The sequence below is a fragment of the Lygodium microphyllum genome, unplaced genomic scaffold, assembly GCF_053477565.2.
Source record: "Lygodium microphyllum isolate KBCC unplaced genomic scaffold, Lygodium_microphyllum_v1.1.10 scaffold_74, whole genome shotgun sequence".
NCBI lineage: Eukaryota > Viridiplantae > Streptophyta > Polypodiopsida > Schizaeales > Lygodiaceae > Lygodium > Lygodium microphyllum.
Genome location: NW_028229557.1, coordinates 35,409 through 51,283, shown reverse-complemented (window position 1 = coordinate 51,283; position 15,875 = coordinate 35,409).

Genomic DNA, 15,875 nt, shown 5'->3' with positions numbered 1-15,875 from the left:
AATGATGCCTTCAGTTATGAGATGGTTGTTTTATGGGTTAACATCATGATGTCCATCTTTTTGTTAAGTGATTGTGAGATTTTAGGTAGTTGGAGCAGAGTACAATATTTCTTTTCTTACTGAGCAATGAGAGGTGAGGTTACGAATCCTAAAGTAATCAAGGAACTGTGTTTGCATATTTCATATCGCATGGGCACTTGTAGATAGGCTAGGCACTATATTTTTTAGTGCATCCATCTTTTCATTTGGGGCATTGCTTCTATGATTGCATAAGCATGGATCTCGCTTTGTATTTCTTCTCAATCCATATGTGAATGAGCATTGTGTACAACTTCAAAGCATATTTTTTATACAACACTTTGCATTGAGTCCAAAAAAATGTACTTTGTGAAGGAAAAGGTTTCTTTAGAGCTTGGAGTATTTCTTTGCATATAATGCAACATTGGGAACTATCCTTGTAAGAGGATACAGTGGCACATAGTTTTTTGGTGAACGTTTGGTAGAAGTTTCCAAGAAGTCTTCCTAAAACATCGACAAAAGTAAAAGTTGAGAGAAGAGAGAGTTTGAAGAACATTCAGGAAACAATTATAAATATCAAAGTGAGAGAGTTTGAAGAACATTCAGGAAACAATCAAATCATATTTAATCTTAAAAATATCAAAGTGAATCAATCTCATGTCTACGTGAGAAGAAGGTTGCATTGGCCTTATGAGGATGGAAAAAACATGAAAGCTTTAGCGAAGAGTAGAGAAGAATGCTCTAGTTTTTGAATTGTATGCTTGATGTCCAAGTATTTGGATCTTGAAATTGAGATAGGAGTATCCAGAGATTAGGGATTCCAAGCAATTTGGTACGAATTCAAGCATGTCTGATAGTCACAAGTTTTCAAGGTGTAGTGTATGGGGAGCTTTGTCCATTGCAGTTGTTGCAAGGCTTCATGTGGGTACTATACTCAAGATAGCCAATATATGTTTAAGGCTTCATGTGCGTACTATACTCAAGATAACCAAAGGCTTTGAGTGGGTACTATACTCAAGATAACCAATATATGTTTAAGGCTTCATGTGGGTTCTATACTCAAGATAACCAATATATGTTTTGTGTGTGAGACATAAGTGGATAACTAATACAAGCTCTTCCTAGCTCATATTCTTCTCGGACTACTATAGCAAGTGATCACTTGCCTTTCAATTCTAAGTTTCAGCAATGACGACACAAGCTTCAGCAGCGAATGCTTATAGGCAGCAATGTCTTATTCAAGAAGTCACTCAATAGTACAATATGTAAAGTATAGTATGGGTATTGTGACAAAAAAAAGGCGTGAAGAAATCTAAGGCCAGCCAGCCAGGTTGTGAAGGCATTTTTTGCAAGTATCAATAACAAGAACATGGATTTCGTCTACGAGCTCATCGCACAAAATCTTGAAGACCTGGTTTTATTCCTTATCCAATGTCAGTAGAAAGGATATGCTTGATTTTTTCAGAAGTTCATGTCAAACATTATTTGAGTTTGTCATAAATGGCATTCGCACTCACTTAAGCAGCATGCTTTTGGGAAGATGGAGTGTTGCATCATTTTCTTAAGGTGGCAACTAGAAGTTTGTTAAAAACGCATCACTTTACCAAAACAAGTTTAAATTTTTTTGAAAAGGTTTAAAGATTTAAAGCAAAACATAAGGAAAAACTTAGTATTTTTCATAAAACACAAAAGGTTATTTAGCTTTTAAGGTGTGAGGCAACTATATAAGCTCTCTATGTGAGGAGAGGGGGCCCTTCTTTCGAGTTTGTCTTCTTACCTCTTATGTGAGAAGATAGGAGGTCACTTATATATATATTTTTAAAAGCTCATGTTCTCTATTGTGTTTGAGATTATAGATACCATATAGTGTGTTTTCAATGTGTTTGAGGTTACAAGAGGCATACCTGTTGTATATATTGGATCAATTTTGTTGGTATTTTGGTTGTAAAAAAGCAAAATTTTTTGTTTAATGTTGTATTTAGACAAATTCAATCATGGCACTCCTCGTCATTCGTTTTTCGGTTGTGTGAGAGGGTTATCCTCGATCACTGCTTGTGAAACACCATGTGTGCTTCAAGGGTACTTTTTCCCTGGCAACCAAGCACATGCCATCATTTTTCTACTGCTCACATTTAGGAGTCTTGAGATTGAATTTAGAGCTTTTGACTGGACCAAACTCTATTAACAAGATGGAAAGCTTATTTCTTGAATTTCATGGAAGAAAGGGGGAGGACCCTCATAAGTTCCTAGAGAAGCCGAAACTAAGATGTATCATTTAGAGGCTTGTTGAACCAGCTTTCAAGCTCCAAATTTTAAAAATCCAACTTCTGAATGAGGGAAGAAAGTGTTTTGAAAATTATGAGAGATAGTGAAGTTAAAGAAATCCTTCAGTGGAGTTGGAGTATGAAGCCACAAAACAAGCTTTTCTAGACCATTTTCAAGAGACTGAGACTCCACAAGAATTGTGAAAAAAAATAGAGCTATGCTATTGGAAACAAGATCATTAGTCCATTGAGTCTTTTTTCGTAGATTTTGAGAGAATGTCGGACCCTTGGAGCAATGTCTTGGAAGATGGGGAGAGAGCACCAACCATGCTCAAGGTAAAACACTTTGTGGATAAGATGTAAGGGGATGTAAGGACAAAGTTGGAAGTTAAGGAACCAAACACTTTTGAAGAGGTAGTACGAATAACATTAGAGAAGGAACAGACGATTGAGAAGTATAGAAATAAACATCAATCAGATAGGCCTAGAGAACAGAGACCAAGAGTGGAACATAGAGAACCTATCCTAGAAGTCAATGGTTAGAACTATCAAGTTATGACTAGGTAGGGAGCTCAACTAGCCCTTGAAGTTGAAGACTAGTTAGTTGGTCAAATGCAAAACATGAGGCTACCTGCTTTGAGAGATAGACAATGGGGAAGAGGAGTTGCAACACCTACTAGTCAAGGAGTGCAAGGAGAATTGCCTAAGGGAAATGCTAGAGGGTTTTGGAGAAGACTTCCAACTTGTTTCAATTGCAGTAAAGTGGGACACATAAGCCCCAACCTAGAAGATCAAGAGGTAAAATGTATCAACTTCTCAAAAACTTACCCAACAGACATAATGACTATGCGATTGAGATACACGAACCTTCAAGTTTTAGAGGTCCTACTACGGAGGAGAAAGGAAAGAAGGCATTGAATTGCATTTTGGCAGCAAACAAAAATATCAATGTGGCACCTTCAATGAAGAGAAAAAGAGAGGTAGAGAGGGATGAGCAAGAGATTAGCAAGGTTGGTAAGAGAGAGAAAGCAAGGGGAAAGAAAGATGCTAAGGCTCAAAAGGGGAAGACCAGAGAGCCTACAAAGCAAAGTGAGAGTAGGACTAGAGCTCCTAGAAGAAATTATCATGCAATTGACTTGCCCTTAAGTCAAGGAGAGGAGAATTACAATATCCAAAAGGACATTCTTGGAAGGAGAGCCAACATTTCTTTTGCTTAGCTTATGGATCTTTGTCCTAGGATGAAAAAAGAGTGGAAGAGGCTAGTGAACCCTAAGGTTAAAGAGAAGAAAAGAAGGACAATGAGGATCTTAACTATTGAGGAATTTCCTAAAATTTTTACAATAATGAATGCTCAATATAAGAATAAGGACATAGGAGAAGCATATATTGACACAGGGTGGTAGAGGTATATGCAATCACACAAGCTGCCACTGTTAAAAATTTTGGGATTAAGATGATTGAAGGATTGAGATTTAGATTGAGATTGGCAAATCATGCTCGAATTAATTTTATAGGAGTCATGCAAGACCTTGAGTTCAAGGTGTATGACATACCCATGAGGATAAACTATCATGTGATGCTAGCTAGAATAGGGGCTAAGACAACAAAGACTGATTCTAGCCAAGGTATCTCCTACTTGATAATGGGAATAGAAGGAGTTAAGGAGAGAAGCCAAGAGGTATCTATGAACATACTTGATGAGAGAAATATTGAGGAACCATTTTTAAATGGAAGTTCTTGTGACATAAGAACTAAAGATTATGTTGTCTTTGTAGATCTTGGTGACTTGACTAAGCTTAGGAGGTTCAAGCACATGCCTTGGAGGACAAGGATGAATTCTATAGAGAGAAAGAGGATACTCTAGAGAGGAAAGAAGTTGAGAATGTGAAAGGTTTGGTTGAAGGTGATTTTGAACCTTGTGAAATGAGGAGCCATTGTGATGTGGACTCTTCTTCTGCAAGCATCAAAGGGGAGTTGGAAACTAGAAGGATCTTTTTAGAAAATGAGATTAAGGAAATGAGTAAGGGGGCAGGATTAGGGTTAGTGACCTTAGACAAAGAGCTATGTCACGATCATGAATATAATGAAAGTAAATTTAGGATTTTTCCCAATGAGACTCTTGGGGAGTTTTGTGATTATGAGCCAGAGATATAAGGGTTTCGTTTAAATTTGTTGCCTATTGAAGTGGATGATGACCTAGTTGATTTCGTAGATATGGTTGTAAATGAGATGAATGAAGAGACGATTGAAGTATAAAGAAGATAAAATATATGTCAAAATGCTTTTGAATACCCCATGAATGAAGTTCCTAGGAAGTTGGGAAGTAGTTAGGCCAAAAAAGAAGTAGAAAACCCTAGATTGTTATCTAATGAGACTGGGTGCAATATGATTGAGTTTGAGAATGAGCTTCTACTTGTAGAAGCATAATGCAAGGATTTTGAGACAAGTGTTTCCCACTCTTTGAAAGTTGTTGAGATTGGAGACTCATTGGAGTGTTCTAAATTGGTGGATGAGTAATTGAAGATTTGTATGAGCTGTGAGGGGAGTCTAGGAGAGATCCTAGGCATTTTGAGAAGTTTGGGTGATATTGTTAGTCTAGGGGACTCAATGTGATGTTGGGAATGGTGAATGTATTGTTGGGAGCCTTTGAAAGTCTCAATTTGTGGTTGAGTTTGGTTGTGATTTTGAGAAAAGTGGGGATTTCTTAGCATATCTCACTAATGATATTGATAAGTCCATAGAAAACCTAGACAAGGAGGGAAGGGTGGAAACCTCTTTTAAATATCTTGAGAGTTCAATGTAGTCCCTAGACAAGATAGGGAAGTATATTCTTTGCAAGAAGATATTGAGAATAAAAAGGATTGTGATTGGGGTTACAAGGAGCCCAAGATTGAAATGGAGGAAACTATATGGGAAAATGTGCAAAAGGCACAAAAAGGATTCAAGAACTTAGAGAAGAGAAGTTGAAACAACAAAAGAAATTCAGCATGAGGAGAAAAGTAATTCGGTAAAGGAAATTAAGGAAGAAAAACTAGATGAACCTCCTTTAGAAGATGCTTTTAAGGAAGAAGGGAGTGAATTTTCTATGGAAACTTATGAACAAAGGCATAGACAACTGCTTGAAGAAATGGGTATCATGGAGAACATGATTATATCAGAGGAAGTAGACCCCTATAAAGAAGTAGGAGCTGAAACTAATCACCATTAAAGTGTGATTGTATCTATTCTACCTAAAGTGTTTGAAAAATCAAAGAAAAGATCGAGGGACCTAGAAAAGGACTGGATGATTGATAATTTATCATTGTATAAAGAGAATTACTACACATTAATGTTTGCAACCTAAAGAGGTGGGCTAAAGATGTCATGCGTTTTTTGAAAAATCCTAAGCACCCCTAATCAATAATAGAATGTTTGTTTATTGAAACCTTGTATAGAGATTTTGTTGATGCTTGTTGGTTTGGATAGCCAATAAGCATATAACATTTTTCTTGTAATCACTATCTCCATGCTCTTACAAGAACACCATTGAAAAATGACTCAAAATCTCTTGGTCATGGAGATCCTGCTCAAAGGGTAAATTTGATTTATCAAGGGTCACCAGAGTCACTACAATGTCTCTTCATAGTCTATCGCTATCACCATCACTTCAAGTCTTTAGCTACTACTATTCCTTCACTAGAAATATCTATGAGGAGCTTCTATTCTCCACTTTTCAAGAAATAAAATAATTCCTAAACCACTAATCTATCCAATATAACCCATATAGACACATAGGAAAGGCCACAAAGATATAGATAAGCTAATATAAGGTAAACAAAATTAACAAATCCACATACTCAACAAAAAAACCATATCAATCAACCAAAAACCATCAAAATAATTCAAAATTATATCCAATCTCATTCATCCACCATAATCTCAAAACCTCAAACAAAAGCGAAACAACACTCTATAGAGACAAAAAAAAGTGAAAAGTAAGGTCAATCTAAACCATATGCAGCTGAATTTAAAAAGATTGTTTGGCTAAAAAGAGTAGTAGCTAGCTCTAGGGGAGCCCTATTTTTAAAAAGAGCTATGGGCCACACCCCTTTCACATTAATATATAGGGAAGAGTGTGTTTTACATTTGGAGATTGAGTTGCCTACAATAAGGTTCACTCCAAACCATTCTTTGGGTAAAGAGGAAGCATTGAAAAAAAGATTTATTTCCGTTGCATATCTTGATAAGATTTAGTTACAATACTTGTTACATTTGGAAGTAGGGCAAAAGCAAATGAAAATACTTCATGACCTTTGGGCTAAGAAGTATAAAGTTGCTAAAGATCAAGTGGTTTTATATTATGATGCCCATCGTGAGCTCTTCTCAGATAAGTTAGAACCCAAATGGGACGGTCCTTATAAAATTGTTCAAAAAGGAAAGAATGACTCTACAACCCTTTTAGCGGATTTGCAAGGGGTAGAGTTCAAAACTAAAGTAACTTTCAATAAATTGAAGCTCTATTATGTATAGGGACTGACATCCAACTTGGTGCCTTTGCAAGTCCAAATGGGCAAAGTGTAAGGCCAAATGGTCGTGAATGTTTCTGTTAGTCCTGAGAAAGAAGATTACCTCAGCATTTCTCCAGAGGATAAGATCCTATTTAAGAAAAAGGAAATTCAACTAATAGATTCAATAGTTTATTGTTGTTTGAGGTAAGGTCTTTTGCTTCTCTTTATTTATAATGAATTTTCCAAGGGTCCTTATATTGTAGTCATTCTCTTATTCATTTTCTACTTTGTATAGAGGGCATATGTTGCTTCTCTTAGCATTGATATTGCTAAGGGTATATTTGTTATTGATCCACTTCTATCTATGGATTTTTTTTCAAAATCTGATTCAAATATTGCAAGGGTTTTTAAGGACTTCGATAGTGTCACAAACCATCATATATTTTTTCCATATATTGAAAGGTACTTTCTTCAACATTCTATCTCTTGATGATTTGTCTTTAAGGTTATTTCTCACTTGTGTTTTGGTTTGTAGAGGCCTAATCTATTTATCCTTTTTATAGTTAAAGTATCTTGCTACTTCAAATAACTTGTCTGCTTTGTTAAAGCATAGAGACTACCCTGAGTCATACATGTGGTGGATACGGGAGAGGTGTATTGAACTAGTTTTAGATAGGGCAATTACATCGATGGACTGAGATTCCCTCATCCTAGCTAAAAATTCCAAAGGACAGGCAACAACGAAGGACAAAGGCAAGAAAATGGCAACCATCAAGAAAAAGAAGTCTCCAAGGTCCAAACAAAAGGGGCCAAAAGGAAGGGCATGCCTAAGCTTTCTCCATTGAAATTTAGTCCATCCCCTCTAAAGCCCAAGGATAAAAGAGTGCCAGAGGTAACTAAGTTCTTCAAGCGACCAAGGAAAACACCTACTAAGAGAAAACTAGTGATGACGGATGAAAGTATGGAAGATGAAGCAACTTTTCCAAAGAAATAGAGGAGTCTTAAGGATGGAGAAGCTAAAGAAGAGCCCGAGGATGGAAAAGCCAAAGATCAAAGAGAAGCTAAAGAATAGCCTTATAATTACCAGTTTGTCTATTTGTACTGAAGTAACATTCCCCTTATGTATACATCTGTAGTGCAATATTCTAACCCAAAATGTAATGATATGTCATTTTGATCTTACCCATGAAAGACGATTTTTTGTTCATAGAATCATAGAGAATTATAAAGCTTGTACCAAGACTTTCCTATTGAATTATACTGCAATTTTGTAACACATGATATAATGAAATAATTTTGGTCCACAAACGATGATTTGTTATTCACAGAATCACTGCAAAGCTTGTACCAATTTTTTTTAAAATAGTACTTATCAATGTGTATAATTCCATGTTTCTGGCAGCAATATTTGTGAGCAAAAGAAAGATTCAAAATTATTTATACATGCATATTTATAGTCTGAAACTCACAACACTAGGAGGCAAACAACTCATACATGATACATGGCTCTCAGCTCTTTTTCCAATTACAACACCATTTACCTTGAACTTATATCCAAAAGTAACATTCTCTAGAAACTCCAAGGTGTCTCTTACATCCTTAAGACTCCACTTTGAAGTAATGTTCACCTCCTTTACTTCTTGTATGGTAACTTGTACTGTAAGTTTCAATGTCTTACAATCAATATATGAATCTAAAGGAACCCGAGCACCAAATCTAAGTTTGAATCTTTTGTAATCAAAACCTATGATAAGAGATTGTTGAGATATATTAAACAATAACCCCAATGATTAAGGGCACACATTGCACCTTATAAAGTCACAATCAGCATAAATAATGTCTACAAATTATTTATGACTGGCATGGAATGTTCCAATGAGGCTCTCCACCGATTGCTACTTGAAACTTGTTGATGGAAAGATATCTACAACCATCAATCCATTATTTAGCATATGCTTCAAACAAAACCATATACTCACGTAAACCCGACAACTCAAACTTACAGTGTGCTTGCTGGGAAAAACATTCCTGTGGAGCCAAGTGCGTATCTCTAGCCAGGTAAACATGTTTCACCAAAGCAAACCACAAGCATGATTTTGAAGGCAAAGATACGTCCCTTCCAATGATATTTGATATCCCCTTGTTTTGTGTTTTTCACTCTGTGAGAGCCCCTACAAGATGGTAGCATTGTAACCCAATCATTTATAGTAAATATTTTGGGCTCCCAGTCCCAATTTGCGCTCTTGCTATACATGGTGCAAGATTTTATGGAATGAGAAGGACGCCTTGTGGACACCATGTAAAAGACGACGAGTATGCAGACAGTGTGTAGAGAAAGAAACCTAAAGAGAGAGGTCAAGGAGAAAAATTAAAAATAGTACGAGCACCAAGAACTTTGAAAAATCTCTCGATTTTCAAAATGGTCTTAATTAACTTAACTTTGTCATATCTTCATCAAAGGTTTTGACAACTTTTATTAGTTAATAGGGGCCGTAATGATCTTTGGGTATAATGATCCTTTTTCAACAGTAATGGGTATAGTCCCAAATCCATCTCCTTGGGTACAATGATCCTTTTTCAATAGTAATGGGTATAGTCCTAAATCCATCTCCCTTGGTGCAATGTATCATGCTTCCCTAATATATGCTCCAGATCTTGCTATGCTTCCTTGGGTACATTGATTGTCTATCTTCTACTATATCCATAACTCTTGTAGCATGTGGTTCTTCTAGTGACATCATACATTCTTGCTATATCGATTATCTATTTGGGAATGCTTTTTCATCCACATAAACTTCATTCTTCCTCAATGGAAATATTTTCATCGGTAAAAAATCAAGTGATGTGAGATTTCATCCGAACTAGATGTGATCATGAATAAGGATTGCCGTTTGTATTTATCAAATGAGTGTGAGGGAGAGGGTGGGGCAATAGAATGTGTTTTGTTCAAATGAAATGAGAGATGAGATGTCTCAATAATGATTGTTGTAGGCATTGGTTGGGCCTCTCAATCCACAAAGCACAATCTATTCTGGGCACTATACTATAAGGCTCCTTAGCCTTTTGTTTCTTTCATTAGATGCTAACATTAGGTTGAAGGTATGTTTGCACCATCATTTGTACACAACGCATTCAAAAATTTTCACACAAAATTTTCAACATCAATCAATGGGTACAACAAATTGGATTGCCCTCCAATTTACTCTCAAGGGTGCATGAGAGAGGGGGAGATTGAGTGTGATGAGTCATCTTTTCAATCAAGTGAGAAGTGAGGTTTCAAGGATGCTACAACAATCAAAGATAAGTACATTCTTGAATCGGTATGCATGCATAGAACAAGATTCTTCATGACACAATAGTTCTGCTCTATGCATTGTACTATAAGTCTCTCTAGCCTTTAGTATTGCATCTATGCCAACCTAGTTAGGCTACATTGGTGTGCCATTGTGTATGCACATTGATATACTCTCGTTATATCCTAGAGCTTGTCAATTTCTTTGTTGGGTTGAAAATAGATTTCTATCAAACCCAAAATTGTGTGCTATTAATGGGTGGGATGAGTAAGCATTTTATCATTTACTTTAAGTGGTTGATGAGATTGAGAGGTCCACACATTGATGATGGAAATGTAATCTTTTTCAATAGAAATTATCATTCTCCCTAGGATATTCTAGTTTAAAATTTGATATAGGGAGTAAGAAGATTGGGTATGGATAGGATAACAATGTTAGTTGAATGCCTAATAAATACTTTAGATCCATTGCTGAATAAAATGGTTCAGTTTGTGACAGAGCTGGTATGTAGCTTTTTCTTCTGATAATTTTTTATTTAAATGTTATTCAATCTCAGTTGATGTTATGTGGTCCCTTCCACACTACTGTACACTATTGTTCCATGCAAAAAAAACTTCATTTGGGTGGTCCCACAATCATCATTCACAATTCGTGGGCAAAGTTTTGAAACCATATTCCCTTCAATGGCTTTGAGTATATTTAATTTCTTTTTGCATGTTTTCTCTACATTCCATTAAAATACCTATTTGTCACATTTAATTTGGGCATTAGCCCCACAATTGTGTTTGTGATCTCTTCAACATTGATGATTTTTCTTTTTAGTTAGCGTCAATTAGGCCCCAAAACTTTGTCCAGTTCATTTTTTATGTCTTCCCTTCGGTTCCATGTGAACATCTACCTTTTACTCTCGACGTATATTTTGAACTCATTCTCCCTTTCATTCCTTTGAATTTGACATTTTTCCTTTTCAAGACATTCTATATTGAGCACCATAACTTTCTGTTTTAAATTTTGCAGTTTTTCATGTGTATTTTAAGAATTATGTTCGATTTCCTTTTTATGGCGTAATGTTTTGGGTTTTGAAACTCTTCATATTAATTTTTCTAGTGTCTTTTAAATTTCCTTTAGCTCTTTATGGATTTTCCATGCGGACACTTGATTTTCCACATCTTTTGGTTGATTTATTCTTCTGAAATCTTGAGCAAATTTTTCCATTTTCATTGTTTGTAATTTTTTATTTGGGTAAAGATATCTCTCCTTTTTTTAATTAAGCAAAAAAAATATTAACAAAAAACTATAAGAAACCTCTTTAAATACATAAAGAACAAAGAAAAAACCAAAAAAAGCAAAGAGAACAAGAAAGAAAAAGAAAAAACACCCTCCCCAACTGCAAATCCCTTCCCTCCACATTCCCTTATTTTCTCTCTTCTCTTTCTCTCTTTCTCTCTTTCTTTTCTTGCATAATCTCTAAGGGCCATAGTTATCTCTATTTCTCTCTTTGTGTCTTTCTCTTCTGGTATAATCTTTGAACAAGAAACAAAATACTTATTTATCTTCTATAGCTAAAGGACATACTTACTTAAGTACTCCCCAACATCCTCTCCATTTAACCTTACCTCTCTTACATGAAAATAAAAGAGCAATTCTCTCTCTTGATCCCCCTTGCAATATACTCTAGGACTGAGAAAAAACATGAATCCCCTTCGTTTGGTGGACCCCTCCATGTTTGTGTTTGCTCCTATTATGAAACATGCTTATGCCATTGAAGTAAAACGCTCAAACACATCTTGCTTATGCCATTGAAGTAAAATGCTCAAACACATCTTGCTTCAAAGAAAATGCAAGTTTTAGGATCTTGCCATGCTCTCCAAGTTGTTCCATATTCATAAAGAAAATATGTAGACAAAGAAGGTCATGTGCCAAGCATATGCTATTATACTCCATGCTTGATGCTTATATGCACACAAAGTTCATTAGTTTTACTTAGGTCCTTTAATGCTCATGACCTCACCCCTCTTACGAATGAAGTACACTCTACCCCCTTGGTGCGCAGATCGGATGCTGTACGCTCGCGTAGTGAATGCCGGAAGGTCCCCAAGAACAATAGAACTCTACTTTTTGCACAAAATTCAAGGTAAAAAGCATGCACGACATGAATAAGAGACCAATTGGGTGCAATCTCCCCCCATGCCTTGTGTGAGCGCTCCACAAAGCATGTATTTTATGTATTAATCATCTTCAAGCTCAAATAATAGCCCAAATTACAAAATAGCAAGCTTTTAGCTTTTGAGTTTGCTTTAGCACAAAATAGGAATAAAGCTAACGGGCGGTGCCCAAAGAGTTTGGCATGCCCAATACAATGTCCAAGTACAAATAACATAATCGTGCACCCATACACATACAAAATAATAATAAATATCCAACGCCTCAATAAATAGGCGCGACAAAATATAGGCACCATGCCTAAGGTATGCGCCCATCAAAATATAAGTGATAAATCGAATACTCGCTATCCTCCAATGCTTTCCTCCGCCACTGCTGCTATCTCTACACATCAACTGAAGCATTCACAATCGTTAGTAAAATAATACAATTAAATCGACAAAAGTGAATACCTAGCAGTCTTCAGCTACATAAATAAATCAACTGGTTAGAAATCAATCCTAACCTTAATTTATTACGAGTGCGCACTCTAAACTCATAAACGTTTATTAATTTAATATGCATTTTGCGGAATCACCCGCTATGGAATCACCCATGTACACACTAAATTAATGAAACGCCCAAAAAGGATAGGCATCCCCATCAACTTCTCGCACAAAGAATCCACTTTGTGTATGAGCCCCGGGTCATCAAAGTTTACGGAATTCACCGTAAAACCTCACAGAATTCACCGTGGCACGGAATCCACCGTGAAATATGCCTCTTGGTATCATACCCCCGGGATGGGATAGCAATTGACCTCAATTTCTATTAGCTCAATGTGGAGCTAGCAGAGTGGGGAAAGCATTTAAGTCTCTAGCGTGCATCCATTGTGCTTCTTCTACAGGATGGTTCTTAAATTAGACTAGGTATTTAGAATATCTTGGGCCAGTTCTAGTGGTTATAAAGTCAGTGTCTATGATAGCTTCAGGTTCAAGTATTTCAGTCTCTTCCTCTAACAAAGGTGGGTTTTCATAAACAGGGTGTACAGGTAATTGGCCTCTAAAGGGTCTTAATAAACTAATGTGAAATGTGTTGTCAATTTTCCAGTGAGGTGGTAATTCTAACTTGAATGCATTGTCATTAATTTTATGAATGATCCTAAATGGTCCACAGAATCTAGGGGCTAATTTGACAACTGGGTGTCTATCTACACTTTGTAGCCTACGTTTTTCTATTCTCAACCAAACATAGTCATCAACTTTGAAATTCATTGCTTGTCTTTTCTTATTGTCTTGTTTGGTATATGATTGCTGGGCTTTGGCAATCATGTCTTTAACCTCATCAAAAATGGTATTATGCATACTAGCAATATCATCAGCACTCTGAATTGTATTTGACAAAGATGTAACAGGTGTAGACAATCTATAACCATAAATCACTTCAAAGGGTGTTTTCTTTGTAGATGTGTGTGGTATATTGTTATATGCAAATATAATAAATGCAAATGTGTTTCCCATGTCTGTGGTTTAGAAATAGTATAAGCACGTAAAAGATCTAGAATAGTACTGTTAGTGGCTTCTGTTTGTCCATTAGTTTCAGGATGAAATGCAGATGAGAAATCAATTTTTGTGCCAAGGTTAGCAAACAGAGTAATCCAAAAGTTGTTACAAAATCTAGAATCACGATCAGAAATAATAACTTTTGGTAATCCATGGTTAGTGAAAACAGTTTTCAAAAACAACTGTGCTGCCTGTGATGTTGTTAAAGTTTTCTTACATGGAATGAAATATGCTTGTTTACTAAACCTGTCTACTACTGTCCAAATCATATCATGGTTAGATTTAGTATTAGGTAAACCAGTAATAAAATCCATAGAAATTTGTTCCCATGGTCTCGATGGAATAGATAAAGGCATAAGTAATCCATACTGTTTACCATGATGTCTCTTAACTCTTTGACATCTTAACTCTTTGACAAATCAAACATTCAAAAACAAAGTTAGATACATCAGTGTCCATATGCGGCCGATAAAAATCTTCAGTCAATGTATGTAAAGTAGATATGATACCTCTATGACCTTGATATGGAGGACAATGAATCTCATTCAAAACAAAAGATCTGAATGGAACTGTAACACATAATCTCTTTTCATAAAACATAAATCCATCATTATAAGATAGTGAATCAATAGGAATCAAGTTATTTTGAACTAATTTATTCCAATCAACATGAAAAGTAATATCCTGATGATAAGTATCTTTCATAGCAATCAAAGAATCAAAAGATATAACATAAATATTATGAATGGCAGGTCTTCTACTTAATGTATCAGCCACTACATTTTCTTTACCGGGTTGATATTGAATGATATGATGAAAACTCTGGATAAAGGATGCCCATTTGATATGGCTGTCAGATATTTGGGGTTGGCTAAGTAAATGTCTTATACTTTGCTGATCGGTCTTAATCATAAATTCTGAACCCATTAAGTAGTGTTTCCATTGTCTTAAGGCTTGTACCACAGCTAAAAATTCTTTATCATATGTGGAATATTTCAATTCTGAGGGTTTCAGCTTACAACTAGAATAGGCTATGGGATGATTGTCCTGCATAAGTACAGCTCCTATTTCTGATCCACTAGCATCAGTCATGACTAAAAAGAATGGTCTATTAAAATCAGGCAACTGTAGTACAGGAGCATGGGTTAATGCATGTTTCAATAAGTCAAAAGATTTCTGTTGATCATCGGACCAATGATAAAAAATACCTTTCTTCAAAAGTTTAGTCAATGGTAAAGCAAGTAATGAAAAATTACGCACAAACTTCCTATAGAAACTAGCAAGACCTAGGAATGATCGTAACTCATGCACATTTTTAGGTACAGGCCTGTTCAATATTGCATCTATTTTCTTAGGGTCAACTTTAATTCCATCAGATGATACAATATGACCTAAATACTCAATTTCTGTTTTAAAGAATTTACTCTTTTCCGGATTTGCATACAGTTGATTATCTTTTAATAACTGGAAAACCAATGACAAATGCTCATAATGTTCTTTCTCATTTTGACTAAACACCAAAATATCATCAAAGAATACAATAACACAATACTGATATTTTAAAAATATACGATTCATCATTCTACTAAATGTAGCATGTGCATTAGTCAATCTGAAAGGCATCACTAAAAATTCATAATGACCGAATTGTGTCCTATATGCAGTCTTGAATATGTCTGACTTATCTAGTCTCACCTGATGATAACCAGATTTAAGGTCTATTTTACTAAATATAGCAGATCCTTGCAGTTTATCCATAAGGTCATCGACTCTAGGAATTGGATACCTATTCTTTACAGTGATTTTATTTAAAGCTCGATAGTCAATGCACATACGATAGGTATTATTCTTTTTCTTTACTAACAGAACAGGTGCACCAAATGGAGAACTACTAGGTCTAATCAATCCTCTATTTAGTAATTCCTCAACTTGACTTTGAATTTCTTTTTGCTCTATCTGATTATGCCTATATGGTGCTTTACAAGGTGGTTGGGTACCAGGAATCAAATCTATTTTATGGTCTTCTGGACGTGAAGGAGGTAAACCAGGTGGTAGATCTTTGGCAAAACAGTCTTTAAAATGTGCAAGAAATTCTTTATGCCTAGGGTG